Source organism: Podarcis liolepis, assembly GCF_965112155.1.
Source record: "Podarcis liolepis genome assembly, chromosome: Z".
NCBI classification, from domain to species: domain Eukaryota; kingdom Metazoa; phylum Chordata; class Lepidosauria; order Squamata; family Lacertidae; genus Podarcis; species Podarcis liolepis.
Genome location: NC_139570.1, coordinates 27631392 through 27646354, shown reverse-complemented (window position 1 = coordinate 27646354; position 14963 = coordinate 27631392). Strand labels below are relative to the sequence as shown.

Here is a 14963-nt window from a genome sequence, read left to right as displayed (position 1 = left end):
TTATTATGTTCCTACACTCCAGATTATCCCAGATCCCATTATCCCAGATCACTGGCCATGGTTGCTGGGGCTGATCAGAAGTTGAGTGCAACAGCATCTGAAGGGCACTAGGCTGCTCCAGATGTTGCAGGACTTCAACTCCCACCATCCCTGGCCATTGGCCATTAGCCATGCTGGCTGATGAGAGAAGAGTGGGCAGGATGTGGGGTTATCAGACCGGCCAGGTGACAAGAGGCTGATGCTGTTCCTTTTCAAGGCAGAACTGCCTGCAGAACTATGTGAACCGTGTTCCGTATTAACTCCATTCCACCCTCAAATCCAGTTTGCCAGACTGGCTATCATGCTTGATCATAATCTACATACATGTGCCTGAAATGAAAGATCAGCTGGTCTATTCATGGATACAGATCTACAAACCAGCTTTCTATCTGGAAATTCCCAAAGCAGTGAATAATAAACTATGAAACAAAAACTATGAAAATAAGAAGTACCCAATACAGGCAACTCCCTATTTGTGCAGGGGTTGTATTCCAGGTCATTGTGCATGTCGCTGGATTACGCATAAGCCCACCCTTGCCCCCGTTCCACCCCCTTCCAAGGCCAAAAATGGTGCATGTGTTAGTGGTCGCACACATGCAAAATGGACATAGCCTATAGCAGAACATACAGGGCATCCAAAATGACCGAGGGGACGGAGCAACACCTCAGTGAGAAAAAGTTGTAGCACTTGAGACATTTCAATTTAGAGAAAAGCAAAGTAAGAGATGACAAAATAGAAGTTATATAAACTTCTAATTTATAAATTTATTATATAAATTGTGTAAGGAATGTTGAAAGTGGATGGATGGAGAAAAGTTTTCTCTCCCTCTGATAACTAGAACATGTGGACTCCCAGTGAAGCTGAAAGTTGGAAAGTTCAGGGCAGATAAAATAAAGTACTTGTTCATGCACTGCGTGGTTAAATTATGCAACTCACTCCCACTGGAACTCACTCCCACTGGAGGCAGCGATGGCCGCCAACTTGGATGGCTTTAGAAGAGGAATGGAGAAATTCATGCCAACCTAGCAGTTCGAAAGCACATCAAAGTGCAAGTAGATAAATAGGTACCGCTCCGGCGGGAAGGTAAACGGCACTTCTGGTTCTCCAGAAACAGCTCTGGTTCTCCAGAAACAGCTTAGTCATGCTGGCCACATGACCCGGAAGCTGTACGCCGGCTCCCTTGGCCAATAAAGCGAGATGAGCGCCGCAACCCCAGAGTTGGCCACGACTGGACCTAATGGTCAGGGGTCCCTTTACCTTTACCTTTAAAGCTATCGAAAGCTGAAAGCCACAATAGCTATGGTTTACCTCCACTGTCAGAGACAGTTTGCCTCTGAATGCCAGTTGATGGAAGCCAAGGGAAAGGGTTGAGTGCTCCTGTCCTTCTTGCGAGGTTCCCATTGGAGCATCTGATTGGCCACTGTGAGAACAGGATGATAGACTAGACCAGGGGTTGTCAACCTGATCCCTACCGCCCACTAGTGGGCATTTCAGGATTCTAGGTGGGAGGTAGGGGGTTCTACGGAACAAGCTGAATCCTCCTTCCATCGAGCACTGGTGGGTGCTAAGGAAATATTACCATCAAGAAAGATGCATTACTGGGCGGGCGGTATGAAAAGGTTGATTACCCTTGGACTAGATGGCCTGTTGCCCTGATCCAGCAGAAGGCTTCTTATGTTTGTATGTGTTTAAATATGGGAATAATGCCACTGCAGGGGAAGACAGTTGCCAACAGGGTCTCTGAATGCCTCCTCTGGGCAGGGATCCAGAGGCCTAGGGGGTCAAATACAGTCCTCCAGGCCACACCCCTCAGGGGCCCAACTTCACACCCTCCTTGAGTGGTTTTGCTTGGCTGGAATTCAATCTCAGACCCTCCAAGTGTCCCTATTTTCCAGGAACAGTCCTAGATTTACAGAAGTCATCCTGGTTTCTGATTTGATCCCAGAACGTCCCACTTTTCCTTAGGATGAACCCTGAGCTGTCTGAAGGCAATCCTATATAGGGAAGCTTTTTAAATGTTTTATTATGCTTTTATTTATGTTGGGAGCTGTCCAGAGTGACTTGGGCAACCCAGTCGGGTGGGGTATCAACATTAAAACAACAACTTGAACAGGACGTCCCTATTTTCACTGGACAAATGTTGGAGGGAATGCAATCTTTAATTCTGATAATGGCTATTGCTTGCTTGAATGGAGAATAAAGAAGGGTGTATGCGAGGGTGTGCAGAAACTAGCCAGCCTACTGCTCACAGATAAAATGTATATTAATTGCTCTACAGTGGTACCTCGGGTTACAGACGCTTGAGGTTACAGACGCTTCAGGTTACAGACTCTGCTAACCCATAAATAGTACCTCAGGTTAAGAACTTTGCTTCAGGATGAGAACAGAAATCTCACGGCGTGGCAGCAGCAGGAGGCCCCATTAGCTAAAGTGGTGCTTCAGGTTAAGAACAGTTTCAGGTTAAGAACGGACCTCCGGAACGAATTAAGTACTTAACCCGAGGTACCACTGTACTTACTTACTTCTGGCCCTGCCCACATGTGGCCCCTAGCAGGGTAGCCCAGAAGGGACTGTGACCCTCCGGCTGAGAAAGGTTTCTCTGCTCTGTACTACGCTATCAGATGAGTGAAAGGAAGGTATTGAAAATCTGTTTCAAAAGTGCACTGTTCAACATTTTGGTGACATAGATGGGCTCTTGTTCTTTCACACACTAAAACAGAGGCTAGAGAACCATGCAGCAAGCAGCGTATTATGTAATTACTGGGCAAATCCACGGTGATCTATTGCTGAGTGCCTCTGATGGAGACAGCATATTGTAACAGCTCTCCAAAGACAGCACAGGCACTTTAATAATATCCTGTGTAATTTAGGGACTGTTGATACCCATCAAAGCAGCACATTGCCTAGGAACGGATCACGGTTGCTATAGCTTGGGTTCTCCTGATTGCTATGGGCACCACCCAGATCTACCCAATTCAGGATAATTTATACCTCATCTGCAAATCCTCAGCCTTAAATAGATTCTCAGACAGTTGTAAAATCTGTCCAGTTTTTCAAGGAACATGTGAGGTCATGCAGCAGGGGTCACCAACCTTTTGGAGTCTGTGGATTCACATTTATTAATTGTTGTGGGTCTTACCCACCCAGATGCTGCAACCCATTCTATCAGCTATTGAATAAATGTGAAATTCATTGTTACTTATTTGAATATCACCGTGGTATTATGGTGTGTCATTTAAGGGGCTGAAACTTATTTTTTGCAAATTTCTTCAGTGAGGGGTCTTAAAAATACGTTTTGGGGTATGAAGAATTCAAACCTGCTTTTATTTTTTTGTGATTGGAAAACATTTAGCTTGGTAAATCTGTTCTTGATGAAAAAGCACTTAAACTGTTCGTGGTAAACCAAAGAGTTTTAATTTTACCTTCTGAAAATGTCAGGTAATACTAAATAATAATAGTAACAATAATAGATACTAATATACACTAATATACAATATAACTGCAAGTACTTGAGTTCATGAAAACAAAGGGCTACGGGCCTGAAAAAGTTTGGGAACCACTGAGATAGGCCTTTGGGTCTGATCCAGTCATTATCAAGGACTCTCAGAGCTTGTGGGATCAATCGACTTGTGAAACTGCACACTGCAAACCCTTTCCCTCAAGCCCACCCCCTTTTAGCATTCACCTTTGGCAATATTCTACCTAATTGCAGAACAACTACAGCACCGCAGCTGCAGTTTGGGCGGTACCTGCCGCATCCTGCTTGATATTCAGTTCACTACCGTTTTTCCATCTTCACGCCAGCAGTCCCTTCAGCAACCCACTTCCTCACACATTAATGTCAGAGGGATCAAGTACATCAGCAGCAGGCCAAAACATAAAATAAAAAATCCTCTTTCTCTGCTGCTAAACCAGGAAAGCCAGCTTGATGCCCTCCAGATGTGGACTGCAACTTCCACCAGCCCTAGTCAGCATGTCCAATAGTCCAGGATGATGGGAGTCAGAGCCCACAATATGTTGGCTACCCGTGTGCTAAGCCTGGGTCTGGAGGGTGGTGCTCCCAAGATGCTGGGCATGCTTTGAAAAATCCACTGAATCAAACTAGACCCTCCACCACTCTGCATTCACATGCCAGCCTGACACCCTTGCAGGTCACACATCCCTGGTGTTTTAATGCACTCTGAATAAGGAGTGAAGACACACACACACACACACACACACACACACACTAAGAAAATTTAGGCTGTTTGCCATATCTGCTTAGTTTCAGGTAAGCAGTTTAAAAAAAGAAAGCTTTCTCATTCTGCACAGCTTTGAATGGTACTATATGAAGATTTGATTCTGCTCTTCCTACTGACAAAGCAGGAGCTAACAACCATTTTAGGCCCTTGGGCACGTATGAATTCTCGAGCAAGTGCTGGAGTACCTTCTCCCTACTCTCCCAGATCAGCCCCCACCTAGAGACACTGACACACAAACAAAGCATGCATGCATTTACTTTGCTTTTCCAAGGGGCCATGAGTAACAGTCAGATGTAGTAGAATTTATCTGAGTCTTGGAAGGCACATAGAGTTGAAAAATAAAGTTCTACAAAGGCAACACTGCAAAGAGGAGAAGGAAGCTGATATGGCAGGGCCATATGACATGGCAGCTGGTGAGTGAGAAGACAGGCAGGTCGGGGATGGGGCTGACTGAGAACAAAGTGAGTGGGGAAGTGGCCCATTTGCCCTTATGGACCAGCCTTCCTGGTTAGGCTGAGACAGGCTTCCATCCTAATATCACACAGTCAGCTCAAGCCTGACCAGGGATATGAACCCAGGTTTCCTAATCCAACACACAAGGTCCTCCTTCATGAAGAAAAAATGAGAAACACACACATACAGTCGACTTGCAGCTTACGTGCATTTAACCTGTGCAAATTCAGCTTTGCATGCTTGGCTGATAAAAATAAAAATAAATAAAAAGGGTTGGGCATCTGGGAGGGGGAAATCCCATTCTTAATTCCACTCACCATTGCGTGCACCTTGGGAGAGTGTTTGGAGGTACAGCAAGAGTGTTTAGTAGCCTTGGAGTGTGTGTGTGTGGTCTTGGAAGAACATCTGAAGGTGCAGGGAGAGTGTGTTTTAGCTTTATGCACTACACCTGGAATGTAGCTCCAGCAAAAGTTGAGAGTCATCTATATATATTTGAGCCATACACACATCACTTTTAAACGGGAAGCAACAAAAATCGACAGAAGTAGGTTTGTGTTGCTTTATTTATTTTCAGCCATACTGCACAGTTCCCAGCCCCACCTGGAAATGCCAGGGATTGAACCAGGGACCTTCGCACACAAGGTTCTACCAATGACCTATAGTTCTTCCATACAAGATGCTGCTACACTTCCTCCCTCTGGTCACTGCTTGCATGCTCAGAGAGGGCAGGTGGAAAGGCAGAGGCACCAAGGAGTCCCCAGGGCCAACTGTGGGCCTCCAGCACAGATAGCCCTCCAACAATGGCTAGTCCGGATCTTGACCCTGCGGTGCAGGGTAAACAAATGGAAACGTGCACCCTGTCCCCACTTGTCCTGTCACTCCACTTCCTGACTCTATCCAGTCAAAGTGATGCAGTCAGCAGCTCCTCCAATCACTTGCCTCTTTTAAAAACACACACACACTATGGTCATGCAGACACATCAATTGTTTTTCCCCGCCCCTCCGTGGATCTTTCTTGAACTCATCCACCCTGAGCTGTTTGAGCTGATGATAGACACTAATGTGGCATGACAGCTTGAAACAGCTCCCTCTTTGCCTTCCTTTAAAAAAAAATTTAAAAATCTCCCAGCCCCTCCTATGAAACACTCTGTGTCTGTGTATATTTGCTTGGCTACTGCAAGAACATAATGCTAGACTGGATGGGTCTTTGACTGGACACATGTCAAGATCAGGAAAAAGGAAAATAGCAAAAGGTTTGCACACAAACCTCTCTCCTAAAGACTGCAGCAAGGTGGCAGGCACAAAAAGCCAAGTTAAGTACCATCCTAACTTTTAAGATAGATTTTGAATTTTGCCAAATTGGTCTTTATGTTATCAACTTGAAAAATAGATGTTTTCTCCTATTCTACTAAAATCAATTATTTCCTAATAAAGTTTGATATGCATACACACACACACACACACACACACACACACACACACTCCAAATGTGCCCATGAGCCTAAAGCTGGGAGTCCCTAAACTACACTTTCTCTTCCTGGAATAAAAGTCATTCCCCTTCCATGTAAATAGCGTGACTGAGAGGAACATCAGCAGAAGGCAGGAAGGGGCCCAGACAGAAGGGGCCCGGCTCTGATCCAGCTGTGTACATGTGTGAGCTTCACATCACCTTCATATCAAGTCATAGGCTTAAATATGTGACGTGAACATCCCAGGAATCTATCTCCACCCTAGGGGGATGAGGGTTTTTTGCCCCTCACCCTCCCTTTTGAGGTTTGTCATGATCGTAATTCCGTTTTTCCATACCAAAAAGCTTGGAGCACTCAGCTGTGGGAGGCTGATGGCCAATGCTGCACAATGCTCCCTCTACAAGGGCTTCATTCGTTCCCAAGCCATGGAAGGGGTGAGTAACCTGAGTCTCAGACGCCAAATGCAGCCCTCCATAGTTCTCCACCTGGCCTCCCCAGGGCACACCCTTCACTAGCCCTGGTCCTGCCCCCTCCTGGAGTGTCCTTGAACAAAGCCTTGTGCTTTGACTGGGTGGAAGAAAATGAAGAGTTTTGTGTAGAAACATCTGGTTTTTCTGTGGGTGGGTGGCATATAGCCTACCACACAAAGGTCAGGAATCACATCTATTGCTCTGCCCACTTTTGCCTCTCCGCCCTCCCTCCAGTGGCATGTGGCCTCTGGAAAGTTGATCATGAAAGAAAGCAGGCCCTAGGCTGAAAAGGGTTCCCTGGCCCTGAACTAGAGATACCACTTGTCAGAGCTGCTTGAAGATCCTAGCTCACAGAGGATCACGCTAGCCAGCGATCATTAAGTAAAAGTCTTTATTGAATTACAGTTTCCATTCTCACGCTGCTGCGCGCAACTCTACGTCTAGTAGCTAGATCGGCGAAGCTCCGTCTGAGTCTCCGCCCCGTGTGCACCAACTTAATATCCTAGCCTTGCTCCACCTTTTCCGCCTGACTGTCCTCCTCTGGGTCCCTCTACCCCCCGGGGCTTCTTCCTTCCGGGATTCTTCTGACGCTGACCCGGACCCTCCTGCCTCCTTGCGCCGGGCTTTAGGACCTGGTTCCCTTTCGGGGCTGCTTACTGCGCCGCCTTCCTCTGCATTTGAACTTGGCGCGCGCGCCCAACCTTCCACTTTCCTCTTAACCGTTTCTTCGCTCCCCGATGGAGGTGTGGCCACTCCTGACTCATGCCCTCCCTCCTGTGGTGAGCTGCCAGCGCTTCCCCCCTGGCTCCTTTCCTCTTCCCTGCTTCCTGGCGGTGACGCTGGTCCCGATTTCCAGCTGCTCCCCCCTGAGTCCCCTCTGGCTCTATCTTCCTGGGGTGCCCCCCTAGACTCCCCCCTTGCCCTGGCCACTGGTGCTCCTTTCTGTGAATCCTCTGATTCACTGGAAAGACTAGGAGATCTCGGGTCGTCGTCATCACTCATCTTTTCTTCTGCCTCCTCCCCTTCGCTCTCTGTTTCCTCCCTTGCCCGTGCCTCTGCTCCTAAACCCCTGACACCACTGAATATGGGAACAGATACATTGATGTGCTGGAGCCCCTCAAGAAGAGGGTGGAGAAGAAATCTCCCCATATTGTTTAAGCAGGGACTGCTGCTCACCATTTCTTAACCTTTTGAGCACCTTCGCCAATCTGGTGCCATCCAGATGTTCCAGAGCACATTTTGCTGGCAGGGGTTCCTAGGAGGTACATTATGAGGGCACCTTTGCTTCCATTCCCAAAGCATTCCAGGAAGCATAGCTAGCAAGTAGCTGCAGACAGAGCCAAGTGCCACTAGGCTAGGCAGAAACCTTTCTTTTAACATTGGAAACAAAAACACCTTCAGTCACCTCAACAGATTAATGTAAGTTAAGTATGTATGGGGGGAAGGAACAGAACCCAAAAAGTTGGGGAAATCCTCTGCAAAAAGAAGCACAAAATTGCATCCTGTTTTGTTTTGCAGGGATCCATTTTGTTTTGCAGAATTTCGATGAACCTGGAGAGAGGGTTTTGGCCCAGCTCTAGCTCAAACAAGACCCCAGAATAGTAACACAGGTGGCCTTTTACTGAATCAGACCTTTATTCATCTGCCTTAGTACTGCCTGCACTGACTTGCAGTGGCTCTCCAGAATTTCAGAGAGGAGTCTCTCCCTGCCTTGAACCTGGGGCCTTCTGCATGCAAAGCAGGTGCTCTACCACTGAGCTACAGTCCTTGGGTAGTGATTGGTTAATGCATGGGGAAAATATATATTGATGCTCCTGAAATGTGCAGAGCTTGAGACTGAAGAAAGAGACATAAGGGGAAGAGCAGGTGAAGATTTCTGGCTCTTCTACACACATGCAAATAAAACCTCAGAGTTGACTGGTGCACTGGCATTAAAACTAATTAACCCAGATAAATTCACACCATTTCCTGTTCTCCTGTCTGTCATCTCCTCACCTTAGATAAGGAAGGCTGTTGCTTACTGTCATGATTAAATACAGCTCACGTCTCCCCATGCAGCAGTTGACAATCTTCCCCACCACCACCACCCCGAGGAGAGAATTACAGTGTCAGCCATGTTTCGAAAAACAGCAAACGAAAAAGCATCTCCTCTAAAACAAATCGCTCATTCAGCACCCTGCAAGGAGCTGAAAATACAGCAGTTCCAAAGCTGGAGCAAGAAAGAGCACCCCAACCTGTTTATCGCCATGCACCATGCAAACTAAGAGACAATACCGCCAGCGGCCCACCCTCATCTTTCGCTCTCTGGAAATGCAGCATTTACACCGCTTCCTTGCATATGCATTAAAAAAAGCAAAGTGAAAGGAATTTGGAGGGGGCATCACCCAGAAGGGACCCTGTCCACAGACACTGTGACTGCCGACTTCTACTCCTCCTCCTGCCTCTAGAAATAAGCAGTAGTTGTTACAGAGAGAAGTGCATCCCTTGTGAATATTAAATGCTTTCTCCCCACAGCAGGTTTGCACTTGCTATTAGCATAGAGGGATGTTTACGAAACCAGCATACTGCAGATGCAGAATTTCCATCTTTTTTAAAAAAAGGGGAGAGAAAAGAAAGTGATAAGCAGCCCAAAAGGGTTTTTGCTTTTGCTTTGCATAGGAAAGTACCTTTAATGCTATTTGCTTGTGTAACCCATGTGGTTAGGGGACAGAAAGAAAATGGTTGCAATTTCTCATAATACACACATTTTTGCATAGTAATTTTCTCTAACATACCATATTTTTCCATGTATAACACGCCCCCGTGTATAAGACGCCCCCTATTTTGGGGTACTCAAAATTAAGAAAATGGGGGGGGGAGATTGCCCCATTGTATAAGACTACCCCCCACTTTTAAACATTTTTAAAGTAAAAAAACCAACGTAGCCTTATACACGGAAAAGTACGGTAATATGTTTGCATGTTGTTTTCACTATTATAAGCACTTTAAGGAACATTTTGTCCTGTTATATCCATCTTTTGTACACATTACGCGGCTAGAGAATTGTATTGCAACATTTGAAGGAGGGCAAATTTCAAAGTATGGCTGTGTTTTGCTGCACACATTTTTTTCGGAAAGTGAAAATTAGGTAAGCCCATAATGCAAACTGAATTGAATTTCTTCCCCATCTCTAGAGACCAGGGGAAAGAAGCTTCATTCATTTGCTCTCCCCCTCACACACTGCCTCTAGTCCCATTCTCTGGCCAGTTAAAGCCTTAAGGTTTGGAGGGTATTTGGAGGAGGCGAGGGGAATATTTTTCAAACCTCAGATTAAGAAACGTGAGAACATGAGAAGAGCCTGATGGATCAGGTCAACAGCCCGTATAATCCAGCGTTCTGCTCTCGCAGTGGCCCATGAGAAACCTGCGAGCAGGACCAGAGTACAAATGCATTCTCCTCTCCTGTGGTTCACAGCAACTGGCATTCAGAAGCATAGCTGCTTTCTGCCACGGAGGCAAAACTTAACCATTGTGGCTAATAGCCGCTGATAGCCTTGTCTTCTATGAATTCATTTTAAAGTCATCCAGGTTGGTGGCCATCACTACCTCCTTGTCAGAGAGGAAAGTTCCATAGTTTAACCACTCCCTGCGTGAAGAATAACTTTCATTTTTTTTCTGTCATTAATCTTTCAACATTCAAATTCCTTGAATATCCATGAGTTCTAGGGTTATGAGAAACAAGGGGAAACTTTCCTCTATCCACTTCTTGCACCCCATGCATAATTTCATAAACGTTTGTCATATTACATCTCACCTGCGTCATCTCTAAACTAAAAAGTCCCCAATGTGGCAACCTTTCCTCATGGGGGACGGGGAATGGTTCCATTCGCTTGGACATTTTGATGGCCCTATTCTGCTTTTTTCTGAGTCAGTTTTATTCCAGTCAGTCCAAGGTGAGCAGGGGCAATCTCGCCCACCTCTGGCTGCAACTCCTGGTCATTAGCTAAGTGCCAAACTTTGGGTCTGCATATGTGACCATGTGGGACGGCAGAGTCCCGAGAAAACAGAGAGGACTGTTCTACTTCAGACTGCCTATGGGTGAAGTCAAATTGCAATGCCCCTCCCATATAAAAAGAAAACAGCAGAGAAACAGCAAAGCTCCAGCCCATTTTTATGTGTCATCTAGTCTTCTATTTGCAGGGAGTTTTCCACTTGAAGGGAGTTGTCAGGGACCAGAATTGACAGGGACCAGAAACAGTCTGATTTGTCTACCCCTAGTTGGATGCTTCCATCTCTCTCTGAGCTGGGCTTATGTTTGCCGAAAAGAAATCCCTTCATTATACAGGGCTTATCCAGCCTTAAGCTTCTGGCAGCTCTGTCATGATGGCATTTACTTGCAGGTAGGTGCTATTGATTTTTAAATAGACCAATATTTGTGTGCTTGAGCAGCCACATTTTTGCTACCTTCCACGAAGATTCAATAGATATCTTTTACCAAGGCGAAGGGCTGCAAATCTTACTGCAGCATTACAAACCTTACAAGGAGCTCCATAATTAGCTGGTCCTGATTTACAGATATTATTTTGGGCTACTGGAGATGGATGGAACCGTAAGTGCTCCCATCACCACGCCCAGGCTTACAAACCCCACTTGCCTCTTTTAACTTGGCAGACCTGATTTATAAACCCAATGGAAGATTTTAGGAGATGCTCTAAGAAGTGCTGTAATTCAGGCTCTGAACAACATGCATCAGCAGTTGGATGGAGAACAAGGCTCAAGAGGTATTTGAGTATGCATTTTAGACAGGACACTCTCATTTGAACTTCATATGGCAGAGGCACATAGTTATCAGGGGTGGCAGTCTGAAAGCTAGCAAGTACCAACCAAAGATGTAATCATGCTGGGACAGACACTATTAACAGCAGCTAGAACTGCACCAGAAAGACCCATTGCACAGCCTAAAAAGTGAGGTTAGAAGAATCAGTAGCTTGATGAGTCCCAACATTATGACTAAAATGGCCACCACATGGTAGGGGTGTTTATATGGAAATGTGGCCATATGAATGGGCTGTAGGGTAGAGTGCCAAGTCCAGCTTCTTTTCCATGGTGTCAGCTGGGTTTCCCTTTGCAGCCTCCTTTTCTTTGAGCTGCAGCTTTATGGAAGGGCCTGGATCAGTACTAGAGCATCAGTTTTGAATGCAGAAGGTCCCAGGTTCAATCCCCAGCATCTCCAGGTAGGCCTGGAAAAGAACCCTGCCTGAAGTCCTGGGCAGCTTCTGCCAGTCCCATAGGAAGTTACCTGATTGGTCCACCTACCTCAGTATTGTCTACAGAGACTAGCAGCTGCTCTCAATGGTTTTAGACAGGTGTCTGGCCCTACCTGGAGATGCTGGGGATTGACCCTGGGGCCTCCTGCATGTGAGGCAGAAGCTCTGCCACTGAGCTACAATATTAAGCTAGATGGACCAATGACTGAAATCTGTGTTATCCACCAGAGAGTCGGTGTGGTGTAATGGTTAAGCAAGTTGGACCAGGGTTCAAATCCCCTCTCAGCCATGAAGCTCCCTGGGTGACCTTGGGCCAGTCACTGTCTCTCAACCTAGCCTACCTTGCAGAGTGGTTATAAAGATGAGGCAGTTGCCTCCCTCTGCCTAATGGTAGAACCAGCCCTGGTGCACAGCACACTTCCTCTTTTCAAGTCCCCACTCATTTGCTTCAAACACCTGAACAGAGCTCTTATTTTTAAGCTTTTAAAAACGCTTTCAGATTCATTCAAGTGCATGGAATATTGTCATAGGAGATTTCCCAAGATTCATTTTAAAAGCATGTGAAATCTCTGCATTAAAAATTTTCTCCTATGGCTTGCAATGCTGACAAGATGATGGAGATGGTAAATTAACATGTTAGCCATGAGAATGCACATCAACTCTAGGAACTGGTTTCATTATCACACAAGGGCAACAAAACAGTGGATATGGTAATTTATGGTTGGTGCATTTTCGTCTCTTGAATGAATAGAGAATGTGATTTATTAAAGTTGGCTGACCAGAACTATGCATCAGATAGAGCCAGCTCCTGGAAATGGTAATGTTATAGTACAATATGATGCACTTGACAGCATGCCTGGATAGGGCTTGTATACTGTACAACAAGATGAGTTGTACACTGTCACATCCGCTCTCGATGAACAACAGTGTCGTTTTCTTTGTTTAGGCCTTTGCCAACACCGCAGGAAACTAGGAGTTGCTGCCCATGCTTACTCCACTTGTCAACCCTACCTGCCCACTGGACACCCCCCCTTGCCAATCCCCATTTTTACAGGGATATATTCTGTCTGTTAGGGACACGGGTGGAGCTGCGGGTTAAACCACAGAGCCTAGGACTTGCTGATCAGAAGGTCGGCGGTTCGAATCCCCGTGACCGAGTGAGCTCCTGTTGCTTGGTCTCTGCTTCTGCCAACCTAGCAGTTCAAAAGCACAAAGTGCAAGTAGATAAATAGGTATCACTCCAGTGGGAAGGTAAACAGCATTTCCGTGCGCTGCTCTGGTTCGCCAGAAGCGGCTTAGTCATGCTGGCCACATGACCCGGAAGCTGTACGCCGGCTCCCTCGGCCGATAAAGCGAGATGTGCGCCGCAACCCCAGAGTCGGTCACGACTGGACCTAATGGTCAGGGGTCCCTTTACCTTTATTCTGTCTGTTTGTGGGGGTCCTATTGCAATATGCAGGCAGCCATTTTAATCAAAGCCAAATGTAAATGGAATGACAAGATTCACCATCTCCCTCCACCTCTGTCCCCCAATTAATGGGATTCTTCTCTATGGATTATATTTCAGCTGACACAATAAATGAAGAAACAAGGAGCAATTAAAGGTGGCAGCCTTGGCAGGGAGATAAAGAGGCTCCCAAAATTGAAAACCTTTTTCTGCAAGCCTTTCCTTCCCGGATGTTACTGTCCAAAGTACAGCAAACTGTCTCATCGACAGCTGCAATCCCTTGAAAAGCATTTTCTCTCAAGCCGTGTAAAAATAAAAAATAAAAACCATCACGCACAGTCAAGCCAAGTAATCCTTTCCATATAGCAAACGAGTACAGAATAAACATGTATAGCCTCTGCACACACTTTTGAAGTTTAGAACAGCGCCTATAAGGTTCCTCTACAATATACTTGATGGGTGAATATGTCATTATCTCACCACTGCCCTAAGGGACACCAGGCGTTTCATGGAAGTATGCAAATATTTCTCCTGACACAGGGACCCATCACCTGCCCTTCTCCCCCATTCTTAAGTTTACATTACTTCCTTTCTTCAGCATGTTCCTCCAGTAGGCATCATATCTCTTTCTCTCTGAATAGGGATTTCAAGGTCAAAACACTGAGTGTTAAACACAAATATATGTGATAATAAAACCTTTTTGTAAACACACTGGAAAGAGGGTGGTAATTCTGAAATAGAGAGGAGAGGCATGTGATTTCTTTATCTTTTTAAAAAAGATTTGCTGCATCCACAATTTACCTCCTATCCTAACTGGCAGCACTTACAATAACCAGTTGTAAGCACTTACAATAACCATTTCCTGTTAAATGATGCACCGCGGCTGAACTCCGGGACTCTGAATCTGCATGCCACCAGAAAGTCTCAAGGTCTGAGATTCAGGAGACAAGCTCTAGGCTATTTTTCATGCCTCCTACCCCACATTCCACATACAGAAGCCAAATGTATTTAAAAAGTACAGCAGGTTACGTTCGGAGTCCCTGTTTGCATAAGCGAAAATCGTGTTACGTGGGGAGCACCCTCCAAATACCATTTAAGCGCCTTCTCTGCCACTCTCTCCAATCCAGACCAAAAATACTGTATCCAAAAATATCTGCAACCAGGATGGAGGCTTGGGAGCCAGCTGGAGGCTGGAGGACGCGTGGAAAATTGGTGGCTGCAGCTGCACTACTGCACGCATAAGCTATTTGACGGGAAGGCTGAGCAATATAAACAAAGTCCCACTGTCCCTCCTGTCTCTTCAGGGCTTTCACCACTCTCATTGACATCCTCTTCAGGCTCGGAGGAGGGTCTCTTCAGGAGTCACGAGTACTCTCCAGCTCTCGCCCACCATTTCCAGGTTTGAATTGAATTATTTAATTATTTCCCGTGATGCATGTATACGCACAAGTTGATTGCACATAAGTTGGTGGACACCTGTACCATTACCCAGAATCTACCATCTCACTTTGTCTGACGGTTGGTCTTACGCTGTCAGGAAAAACCAGGCAATTCTTATCAAAATACACATTTCCACAACCTAGTCTGCAAGCCCTAGA

The 14963-nt window shown here is 45.9% G+C and overlaps 1 protein-coding gene and 1 long non-coding RNA gene across 4 annotated transcripts in view; one reads left to right on the top strand and one right to left on the bottom strand.

Moving 5' to 3' along the window:
• Positions 1-14963, top strand: part of LOC310698370 — a 758866-nt gene that overhangs the window by 186515 nt on the left and 557388 nt on the right. The window lies entirely within an intron of this gene.
• The window catches only part of ARHGEF9 (Cdc42 guanine nucleotide exchange factor 9), a 286345-nt gene that overhangs the window by 186587 nt on the left and 84795 nt on the right, over positions 1-14963 (bottom strand). The window lies entirely within an intron of this gene.